The sequence below is a fragment of the Manis pentadactyla genome, chromosome 4 (assembly GCF_030020395.1).
Source record: "Manis pentadactyla isolate mManPen7 chromosome 4, mManPen7.hap1, whole genome shotgun sequence".
NCBI lineage: Eukaryota > Metazoa > Chordata > Mammalia > Pholidota > Manidae > Manis > Manis pentadactyla.
In genome coordinates, this window is record NC_080022.1 from 110,119,261 (window position 1) to 110,131,287 (window position 12,027).

Genomic DNA, 12,027 nt, shown 5'->3' on the forward strand with positions numbered 1-12,027 from the left:
AGTCATATAGGAGGTCCTCACTACATTAAGGTGTGGGCCCCCCACCCCACCATCCCTGCCCAAAGTCCTAAGACCCCAGGGGTAATGATGAACTGGTCTAGTCCTGCCCCTTCAAATCCCAGGGCTCTTCGGACAAGGCAGCCTTGGCACTACAAACAGTAGTAAGGAAAAGGAAAGCTGAGGAAGCCCATGATAAATTATGGCCACAGACTTAACCTCTAGTGGATTTAGCCTTGAGTACACATAGCCTGGGTAGGCTGGGAAAACTTAAGACAACGACCTGGTGTGGTGTTCTGTGATCCACCCCAAGGGCCTGTCAGAGGAGACTATGTTCAGAGGAGAATACGTTCATCCTAGGGCTGTATCCAATGTAGCCACACGTAACATTTCAAGAGAATCAACTAGCATCTGGAATTCAGTTATAAAACATAAGAACCAAATCCCGTGTATCTGGAGTTTTAGAGACACTTCCATCGTTCCTTGCATCAAAGCAGACATGAAAATGGAAATTAGAACATATGCTGTAAGTCCGGGGAGAGGAAATCCTGGGGCAATATACCTCTAAAAACCAAAATCAGTCAAAGGGAGAAATAAAGTTTAAAACCCATTTATTGCTCACAAACAGCAGTCCCGGGCCATCTTTCTCCTCTGCTCTGGAAGAAGCCAGCCAGCAAGCAAGCCAGCACCCTCCCCTTAACCTCTCAGGTTCAGGCACTCCCTTGGTTGCCCAGGCAGTTGCCAGTTGACATGGAGAGGAACTTCTCTCCACGCCTGAGGACATGCAAATGTACTAAAGCCAGGTGAGATATTCTGGAAATGTTACAATTTTACCCACATATGCTGAGTCAAACAAAACTGAAAATACCACATATACTACACAAGGTGCAGCTAAACCAGTCTTTAGAGGACAATGCACAGCTTTCAATGTAAATTATGAAAATTAGGGCCGATCGCTAAGGAGCTAAACCTCCACCTCAAAAAGTTACAAAAAGAATAAGAACCACCACAAAGGCCGATAGGAACAGAAATTATATATGAAAGCAGAAATTTAAAAATTAGAAATAAAGATACAAAAGAGAGAAAGTAAACGGTTGGATCTTTGAAAAGTCTACTAAAATTGATAAAACTGGCAGGAGGGAAGAAAAGGGAGTCCTTGCTACTGAATTCGTAGACATGAGGAAACAACAAATGAATATCATAAAGACACATATGCCAACCAAAGAAAAAATTTAGAGGAAATGGATGAGTTCCAGTAATGATTTTTGGGGGGTGGGGGAAGGAGCGGGGGGTGGGGCAGATGGACGAGTCCTACAAGCGTTACATTTTTTAGACCAGAATTCAAAAATCTCCTCACAGTGAAAGGTCAAGGACCAAAAAAGTTCATTAGAGGAAATGACTCTAACCCAAGTAAATTCAAAAGAACTAAAAGACAGTACATTTCTCCAACTTATTTTATGAGTTCAACACCTGTGTATTGAAGCCAAAAACACAAAAAAGGCAATGTGAAAAGCAGAAACTACAGGCTTGTCTTATTGCTGAATATAGCTGCAAATTTTCTTAAAATATGGAATCCAGCCATATGTTTAAAAATGTATCGTGACAAAACTGGTCTTAACTGGGGACAATGGTTGACTTCCATTAGAAAATAAATTAACCTAATTCACCACATTAACAGCTTAAAGGATAGTCTTAACAACTTAAGTCACAGTCACTAAAACACAGAAAAGACATTGGGCAAAATTTCAGCATCAATTTATGATTCTTGAAAACCTCTGCGCATAATAGGAATAAAAGAGAAGGACCCAAATCTGCTAAGGCTGGCTTCCAAAACAAAAACAGACAGAAACCTTCAGCAAACATTATATTTGATGATTAAATACTGACTTCACCCCGCACCCCCCACGCTTCCCAACGAGGAACAATCAGCAAGCAAACAAATAGGCCTACTGTGACAACTTCTCATCACAACTATTGTGATGGAGATCTTAGCCAGTGAGGAAAGGCAAGAAAGAGAAAGAAAAGGTATGAGATGTGAAGATGAAAATGAAAACCGTAATTATTTACATACATGAAAGACAAACCACGAGAATTATCAGGAGAATTTAGTTTATTTGGTATATACAAAAATGAAAAAGTGGGCTTTTCAGAGAAAGTGGGCTAAACTGAGGGTTCAAAACACAAAGGTATTTGTGGATAAAATTGTAAGATTTCCAGAATACTTCGCCTGGCTTTGGTGCATTTGCATATCCTCAGGGGTAGAGATAAGTTCATCTCCACTTCAATTGGCAATTGCCTGGGCAACTGAGGGCATGTCTGAACCTGAGAGGCCAAAAGGAGGAGCTTGCTTGCTTGCTTCTTCTGGAGCAGGGGAGAGAGAGAGACGGCGCTGGACTGCAGTTTGAAGCAGTAAACGGGTTTTAAACTTTATTTCTCCCTTTGACTGATTTTGGTTTTTAAAGGTATTTTTTTCCCGGGATTTCCAATCCCCGGACTTACAGTATTACAAACATAAATGTACAACTACTACAGCATATAACTCCATCACATGCACTCGGAGGATAGGCAGGGGGAAGTAATATGGTCTCCACCTCTGCCATAACCAAAATCATTTCAGTGAGGATTAAACAACTAAACGTGAAGTGAAACAAAAAAAATTATTTTAGTTGGTATTATGTAGCAGGGTATTTCCATGATTTAAAAAAATAAGGCAAAAAAGACAAATTCTTAATGAAGAGACAGATCAATTTGATGACATCAAGAATCTTTGTTCATCAAAACACACAATAAAGAGTAAAAAGACAAGTCATGGTTTGGGCGATGTATTTTCAGTCAGCGTAACCAACTGGTACCCAACTTACGTAATGTATGCTTGCGAAACAAGAAGAAAAAGACAGACAGACCTATGGGAAAATCACCACGGTATTGGGTGGCAGTTGGGGTGGGGGTGTGTACTTTATAAAAAAAAATCCAAGTGGCAAACATGTAACGGTGCTCAAATTCATTACCAATAAGGGATTTTAAAAGTGAAGGCCCACGAGGGAACATTACAGATTGAAACAGAAGAAGGAGGAACAGGAAGAGGAGGGCAAGAAGGAGAGGAGAGAAAGAGAGGGAAGCAGAAGCAGAATTATTATGAAGTGGGAGTGGGGGATGAAGTAGAAGGTTATGACCTGGTAAAGCTTTGGAGCAATTGGTTAAAGGACAAATACTACCTTAACGTCTTCATCTGTGTGGAGATTACACAGGTGTGTGCATTATAATCATTTGTCATATTTTACATATAGGTTCTATGCATTTTACTTTATGCATGTGACACATTTTCACCCCCCGCCCCACCCCCACCTGCACGAATGTTGTGGCAGAGAGTATGTTGTTGAGATTCCAAGATTTTGTTTTGAGAGAAAGGTGTGGACAGTACCCTTTACTACGGCCAAGGACAACCCTGTGGAGACATGACCGATGACGCTGAGCTTTATGATGATGTGAGCTCAGAGAACACTCTCCAGGAACCAACCTGTAATTGAAAGTGAAAGCTAAATTCCTTTGTATTATTTGGGTACTCTGGAAGGCTATAGTCCACGCCATAACTATTGAAATCTGCTTATCTCACCGCTTATCTCACAGCGCACAGCTTGCTTTTTTCCCTCCTTTCCTCCGAGCTCTCCAACAAAGTCGTCCTCTGCCCTGGCCTTGCGGGTCTTCTCCGCCCACCTCCCTTCCCTCCGGCTTCCTCCCTGAGGAAGCAGAAGAGGGAGGAGGGGCGGGAGGAGCGGGAGGACCATGACCGCTGAGGGCGGGAGAAGTCCCCGCAGGCCAGCCGGGAAAGGAGGAAGGGAGGAAGGGGGCCAAAGACAGAACTCTTTTTTCAGCAAATGGTAAAAGGGGAATTTGGGGATCTTACAGTGTTTAAAAACGTTATTGCATCATTAATCACCATTTTCCTTTACACAGACCAGAACTCCTACCCACCCCCACCGTCTACACCCTGCTTCCTGTTTACAGTGAAATGTTCAGAAACAATAAATTATGTATCATACTTCAGAATTTATTCATTAAAACATCAGATTTCCAGGAGAGTTTAAAAGAGGGAAGGAAGGAAAGAAGGGAGGAGAGAGAAAGAGAAAGAATGAGAGAGAGAGAAAGAGAGAGAGAGAAGGAAAGGGAGGAGGGAGGGAGGAAGGGAGGAAGGAGGGAAGGAAGGGAAAATTTGATTGTTCCAACATAGTATCGCTGTGGTCTTATACTCAACATATAGAAAGAGGGTCTCGGAATAAAGAAACTCTCAAAATTCAGTAAGTCAAGCTTATCTTTAAAACATAAAGCTGGGGGGAGGGCAGACACTGAGCTAAGAAGTAGGGACTTAGACTACCTTCAGGAGCATCACAATCTTGAAGGAGAGACAAACAAAAACGCAAATATTATGAGAAGAGAGCTAATCAAGATTCCTGGAGGAGATGACCTATGAGCTGGGTTTCGAAGGAAAAGCGGGAGTTAGACCTTTGTGTCTGAGTATTTTTGTTTTTGTTGGGGGGTGGATGGGCAATAATAGGAAAGGAAGAAAAAGAGAGGCTTTCTCAAATGGAAATAACATGGTCAAAAACAATAATCCTAAAAGGTCATGGTCCATTTGGAGAATCACAGGAAATGTGGACAAACGGTTAGACTAGAACTATCACAAGGACATCAGGACAGGGATCCCTTTGATGTTATGTTAAGAAGGTTGAACTTCATTACCTTGAGGGATGCCGGAAACCAGTGAAAGATTTTAAGTAGGGGAGATACATGGCTTACCCAAGCCTTTCTCCCTTGCCTACCTCTAGTACAGAAGGTAGTGTAAGTCCGGGGAGAGGAAATCCAGTGCAAAATACCTCTAAAAACTAAAATAAGCCAAAGGGAGAAATAAAAATTAAAATCCATTTATTCTCACAAACTGCAATCTGGGGCCGTTTTTCTCTTTCCTGCTCCAGCACATGGCACAACTGGCCTTACCCTCACTTCTTGGGTACAGATAAACCCCCTTGCCAGGTATTTACCCACTGCTATGGAGATTAACTTTTCTCCCCACTTTAGGAATAATGGAAATGCACTAAAGCCATACTTCTTTCCACCTTTGAATGCCTATTAATATGCAGACGTACTAAAGCCAGGGGAGATATTCTGGAACTATTACAATTTTACCCACAGGCCACCCCTCCAGAAATCTCACCTGACAATTTACTTGTTCCCCCTCTTCCAACCAATCTAATAACATACAATAGCAACAGCAATAAAATCTTGATAATCCCCAAGTCAGAGGACTCAGCCTATGCACATAAATTAAATGTACTTTACAGCGCAATCTCTAGCTAAGCAAAAAATGTTTCTGCACTTGTTTATTCATTCCTAACAACCATGCTATATTATTCACAAAACTTTTACAGAACATTAGACAAAGTCAAGCCTTTCTTTAAACATTTTTTTCTTAACAACAGCAACACAGTCATGATAATTCTCAAGCCAGAGGATTCAGCTTAAAGAAAGGCTTGACTTTGTCTAATGTTCTGTAAAAGTTTTGTGAATAATATAGCATGGTTGTTAGGAATGAATAAACAAGTGCAGAAACATTTTTTGCTTAGCTAGAGATTGCGCTGTAAAGTACATTTAATTTATGTGCATAGGCTGAGTCCTCTGACTTGGGGATTATCAAGATTTTATTGCTGTTGCTATTGTATGTTATTAGATTGGTTGGAAGAGGGGGAACAAGTAAATTGTCAGGTGAGATTTCTGGAGGGGTGGCCTGTGGGTAAAATTGTAATAGTTCCAGAATATCTCCCCTGGCTTTAGTACGTCTGCATATTAATAGGCATTCAAAGGTGGAAAGAAGTATGGCTTTAGTGCATTTCCATTATTCCTAAAGTGGGGAGAAAAGTTAATCTCCATAGCAGTGGGTAAATACCTGGCAAGGGGGTTTATCTGTACCCAAGAAGTGAGGGTAAGGCCAGTTGTGCCATGTGCTGGAGCAGGAAAGAGAAAAACGGCCCCAGATTGCAGTTTGTGAGAATAAATGGATTTTAATTTTTATTTCTCCCTTTGGCTTATTTTAGTTTTTAGAGGTATTTTGCACTGGATTTCCTCTCCCCGGACTTACACTACCTTCTGTACTAGAGGTAGGCAAGGGAGAAAGGCTTGGGTAAGCCATGTATCTCCCCTACTTAAAATCTTTCACTGGTTTCCGGCATCCCTCAAGGTAATGAAGTTCAACCTTCTTAACATAACATCAAAGGGATCCCTGTCCTGATGTCCTTGTGATAGTTCTAGTCTAACCGTTTGTCCACATTTCCTGTGATTCTCCAAATGGACCATGACCTTTTAGGATTATTGTTTTTGACCATGTTATTTCCATTTGAGAAAGCCTCTCTTTTTCTTCCTTTCCTATTATTGCCCATCCACCCCCCAACAAAAACAAAAATACTCAGACACAAAGGTCTAACTCCCGCTTTTCCTTCGAAACCCAGCTCATAGGTCATCTCCTCCAGGAATCTTGATTAGCTCTCTTCTCATAATATTTGCGTTTTTGTTTGTCTCTCCTTCAAGATTGTGATGCTCCTGAAGGTAGTCTAAGTCCCTACTTCTTAGCTCAGTGTCTGCCCTCCCCCCAGCTTTATGTTTTAAAGATAAGCTTGACTTACTGAATTTTGAGAGTTTCTTTATTCCGAGACCCTCTTTCTATATGTTGAGTATAAGACCACAGCGATACTATGTTGGAACAATCAAATTTTCCCTTCCTTCCCTCCTTCCTCCCTTCCTCCCTCCCTCCTCCCTTTCCTTCTCTCTCTCTCTTTCTCTCTCTCTCATTCTTTCTCTTTCTCTCTCCTCCCTTCTTTCCTTCCTTCCCTCTTTTAAACTCTCCTGGAAATCTGATGTTTTAATGAATAAATTCTGAAGTATGATACATAATTTATTGTTTCTGAACATTTCACTGTAAACAGGAAGCAGGGTGTAGACGGTGGGGGTGGGTAGGAGTTCTGGTCTGTGTAAAGGAAAATGGTGATTAATGATGCAATAACGTTTTTAAACACTGTAAGATCCCCAAATTCCCCTTTTACCATTTGCTGAAAAAAGAGTTCTGTCTTTGGCCCCCTTCCTCCCTTCCTCCTTTCCCGGCTGGCCTGCGGGGACTTCTCCCGCCCTCAGCGGTCATGGTCCTCCCGCTCCTCCCGCCCCTCCTCCCTCTTCTGCTTCCTCAGGGAGGAAGCCGGAGGGAAGGGAGGTGGGCGGAGAAGACCCGCAAGGCCAGGGCAGAGGACGACTTTGTTGGAGAGCTCGGAGGAAAGGAGGGAAAAAAGCAAGCTGTGCGCTGTGAGATAAGCGGTGAGATAAGCAGATTTCAATAGTTATGGCGTGGACTATAGCCTTCCAGAGTACCCAAATAATACAAAGGAATTTAGCTTTCACTTTCAATTACAGGTTGGTTCCTGGAGAGTGTTCTCTGAGCTCACATCATCATAAAGCTCAGCGTCATCGGTCATGTCTCCACAGGGTTGTCCTTGGCCGTAGTAAAGGGTACTGTCCACACCTTTCTCTCAAAACAAAATCTTGGAATCTCAACAACATACTCTCTGCCACAACATTCGTGCAGGTGGGGGTGGGGCGGGGGGTGAAAATGTGTCACATGCATAAAGTAAAATGCATAGAACCTATATGTAAAATATGACAAATGATTATAATGCACACACCTGTGTAATCTCCACACAGATGAAGACGTTAAGGTAGTATTTGTCCTTTAACCAATTGCTCCAAAGCTTTACCAGGTCATAACCTTCTACTTCATCCCCCACTCCCACTTCATAATAATTCTGCTTCTGCTTCCCTCTCTTTCTCTCCTCTCCTTCTTGCCCTCCTCTTCCTGTTCCTCCTTCTTCTGTTTCAATCTGTAATGTTCCCTCGTGGGCCTTCACTTTTAAAATCCCTTATTGGTAATGAATTTGAGCACCGTTACATGTTTGCCACTTGGATTTTTTTTTATAAAGTACACACCCCCACCCCAACTGCCACCCAATACCGTGGTGATTTTCCCATAGGTCTGTCTGTCTTTTTCTTCTTGTTTCGCAAGCATACATTACGTAAGTTGGGTACCAGTTGGTTACGCTGACTGAAAATACATCGCCCAAACCATGACTTGTCTTTTTACTCTTTATTGTGTGTTTTGATGAACAAAGATTCTTGATGTCATCAAATTGATCTGTCTCTTCATTAAGAATTTGTCTTTTTTGCCTTATTTTTTTAAATCATGGAAATACCCTGCTACATAATACCAACTAAAATAATTTTTTTTGTTTCACTTCACGTTTAGTTGTTTAATCCTCACTGAAATGATTTTGGTTATGGCAGAGGTGGAGACCATATTACTTCCCCCTGCCTATCCTCCGAGTGCATGTGATGGAGTTATATGCTGTAGTAGTTGTACATTTATGTTTGTAATACTGTAAGTCCGGGGATTGGAAATCCCGGGAAAAAAATACCTTTAAAAACCAAAATCAGTCAAAGGGAGAAATAAAGTTTAAAACCCGTTTACTGCTTCAAACTGCAGTCCAGCGCCGTCTCTCTCTCTCCCCTGCTCCAGAAGAAGCAAGCAAGCAAGCTCCTCCTTTTGGCCTCTCAGGTTCAGACATGCCCTCAGTTGCCCAGGCAATTGCCAATTGAAGTGGAGATGAACTTATCTCTACCCCTGAGGATATGCAAATGCACCAAAGCCAGGCGAAGTATTCTGGAAATCTTACAATTTTATCCACAAATACCTTTGTGTTTTGAACCCTCAGTTTAGCCCACTTTCTCTGAAAAGCCCACTTTTTCATTTTTGTATATACCAAATAAACTAAATTCTCCTGATAATTCTCGTGGTTTGTCTTTCATGTATGTAAATAATTACGGTTTTCATTTTCATCTTCACATCTCATACCTTTTCTTTCTCTTTCTTGCCTTTCCTCACTGGCTAAGATCTCCATCACAATAGTTGTGATGAGAAGTTGTCACAGTAGGCCTATTTGTTTGCTTGCTGATTGTTCCTCGTTGGGAAGCGTGGGGGGTGCGGGGTGAAGTCAGTATTTAATCATCAAATATAATGTTTGCTGAAGGTTTCTGTCTGTTTTTGTTTTGGAAGCCAGCCTTAGCAGATTTGGGTCCTTCTCTTTTATTCCTATTATGCGCAGAGGTTTTCAAGAATCATAAATTGATGCTGAAATTTTGCCCAATGTCTTTTCTGTGTTTTAGTGACTGTGACTTAAGTTGTTAAGACTATCCTTTAAGCTGTTAATGTGGTGAATTAGGTTAATTTATTTTCTAATGGAAGTCAACCATTGTCCCCAGTTAAGACCAGTTTTGTCACGATACATTTTTAAACATATGGCTGGATTCCATATTTTAAGAAAATTTGCAGCTATATTCAGCAATAAGACAAGCCTGTAGTTTCTGCTTTTCACATTGCCTTTTTTGTGTTTTTGGCTTCAATACACAGGTGTTGAACTCATAAAATAAGTTGGAGAAATGTACTGTCTTTTAGTTCTTTTGAATTTACTTGGGTTAGAGTCATTTCCTCTAATGAACTTTTTTGGTCCTTGACCTTTCACTGTGAGGAGATTTTTGAATTCTGGTCTAAAAAATGTAACGCTTGTAGGACTCGTCCATCTGCCCCACCCCCCGCTCCTTCCCCCACCCCCCAAAAATCATTACTGGAACTCATCCATTTCCTCTAAATTTTTTCTTTGGTTGGCATATGTGTCTTTATGATATTCATTTGTTGTTTCCTCATGTCTACGAATTCAGTAGCAAGGACTCCCTTTTCTTCCCTCCTGCCAGTTTTATCAATTTTAGTAGACTTTTCAAAGATCCAACCGTTTACTTTCTCTCTTTTGTATCTTTATTTCTAATTTTTAAATTTCTGCTTTCATATATAATTTCTGTTCCTATCGGCCTTTGTGGTGGTTCTTATTCTTTTTGTAACTTTTTGAGGTGGAGGTTTAGCTCCTTAGCGATCGGCCCTAATTTTCATAATTTACATTGAAAGCTGTGCATTGTCCTCTAAAGACTGGTTTAGCTGCACCTTGTGTAGTATATGTGGTATTTTCAGTTTTGTTTGACTCAGCATATGTGGGTAAAATTGTAACATTTCCAGAATATCTCACCTGGCTTTAGTACATTTGCATGTCCTCAGGCGTGGAGAGAAGTTCCTCTCCATGTCAACTGGCAACTGCCTGGGCAACCAAGGGAGTGCCTGAACCTGAGAGGTTAAGGGGAGGGTGCTGGCTTGCTTGCTGGCTGGCTTCTTCCAGAGCAGAGGAGAAAGATGGCCCGGGACTGCTGTTTGTGAGCAATAAATGGGTTTTAAACTTTATTTCTCCCTTTGACTGATTTTGGTTTTTAGAGGTATATTGCCCCAGGATTTCCTCTCCCCGGACTTACAGCATATGTTCTAATTTCCATTTTCATGTCTGCTTTGATGCAAGGAACGATGGAAGTGTCTCTAAAACTCCAGATACACGGGATTTGGTTCTTATGTTTTATAACTGAATTCCAGATGCTAGTTGATTCTCTTGAAATGTTACGTGTGGCTACATTGGATACAGCCCTAGGATGAACGTATTCTCCTCTGAACATAGTCTCCTCTGACAGGCCCTTGGGGTGGATCACAGAACACCACACCAGGTCGTTGTCTTAAGTTTTCCCAGCCTACCCAGGCTATGTGTACTCAAGGCTAAATCCACTAGAGGTTAAGTCTGTGGCCATAATTTATCATGGGCTTCCTCAGCTTTCCTTTTCCTTACTACTGTTTGTAGTGCCAAGGCTGCCTTGTCCGAAGAGCCCTGGGATTTGAAGGGGCAGGACTAGACCAGTTCATCATTACCCCTGGGGTCTTAGGACTTTGGGCAGGGATGGTGGGGTGGGGGGCCCACACCTTAATGTAGTGAGGACCTCCTATATGACTTCTCAGGTTAGCTTGGGACTACCTTTATTTTTTGCACTGGCACATGCAAATGTTAATGACAAATTTGCCATCTACCTTTAGTTTGTATTTTTTAAAGGTACCAACAAGTTTTCAAACAACAAAAAACACCTCTTAATCGAAATGGAAATGGATTGTATTCTCTTACTTTGAAAACTGTACCTTTATAATCATCGGGATGGCAAACATTAATTTAGAATTCCTGGACACACCAGAGAAAGGAAGCATGGTGAGAACCTCCGTTGCCACTTGCCCACTGGCCTCCTGGAATCAGTGTCCCGTACCTCCAGCACTCCCATGCTTCATCTACCAGCTCTCTCCCTTAAAAAGCAGCCTCCTGGTGCCACACTGCCCACAGGCCCTAGGTCTGAGCACAAAATGTTTTTAAAACGTAACTTTTGCCCTCTGTTTGGCCAGGCAAGGAAGAAAGAGCCACAAACCCCACAGGTAGGCTAAGAGATACTTGGGCAAGGGGTTCTGGGGTTCTTTGCACACTGGGTAGGCCTATGGGGGAGGTGGGACATGGGCTCCATGTGGAAATGTCCTCTTGGCTCCACATAATCTTTGCAATGTAACGAGGCAGGGGCCGAAAGAGGGCCAGAGTGGGGCACATCTCCCACTGTGGCAGGTCTCTTCTTCCCTGGCTCCAAGCACAATATTGGGTAGACCGGCATGTGAAGGATGCAAGCGCCAACATTTTCCCAAGCAACAGTGATGTACTTATATTGTTGTTGCCAACCATTTTATTAGGAAGGTGTGACCTCAGAACAGAAGAAAATGGACGAAGAAAACAGAAGAGAGTGGAAACTACATCTCAGTTTCAGCCAGTCATCCAGGGTATTGTGCCAATTGTTCAGAGCCCTTAAACTGAGATGGTAGCAAGCTAGGAAACTTTGCCTTCGAGGGTTTGGTCGCTGGCAAGATTTTGTTAAAGGTATTTAACATTGGTAGGTTGGCTACAAGGTGAGTGGATGAAAGAACAGTTCCTATCCTACAGAATCGCCAAGGATATGTGTGTGAGAATATTCTCTGCGGCGCTCGTTTTGATA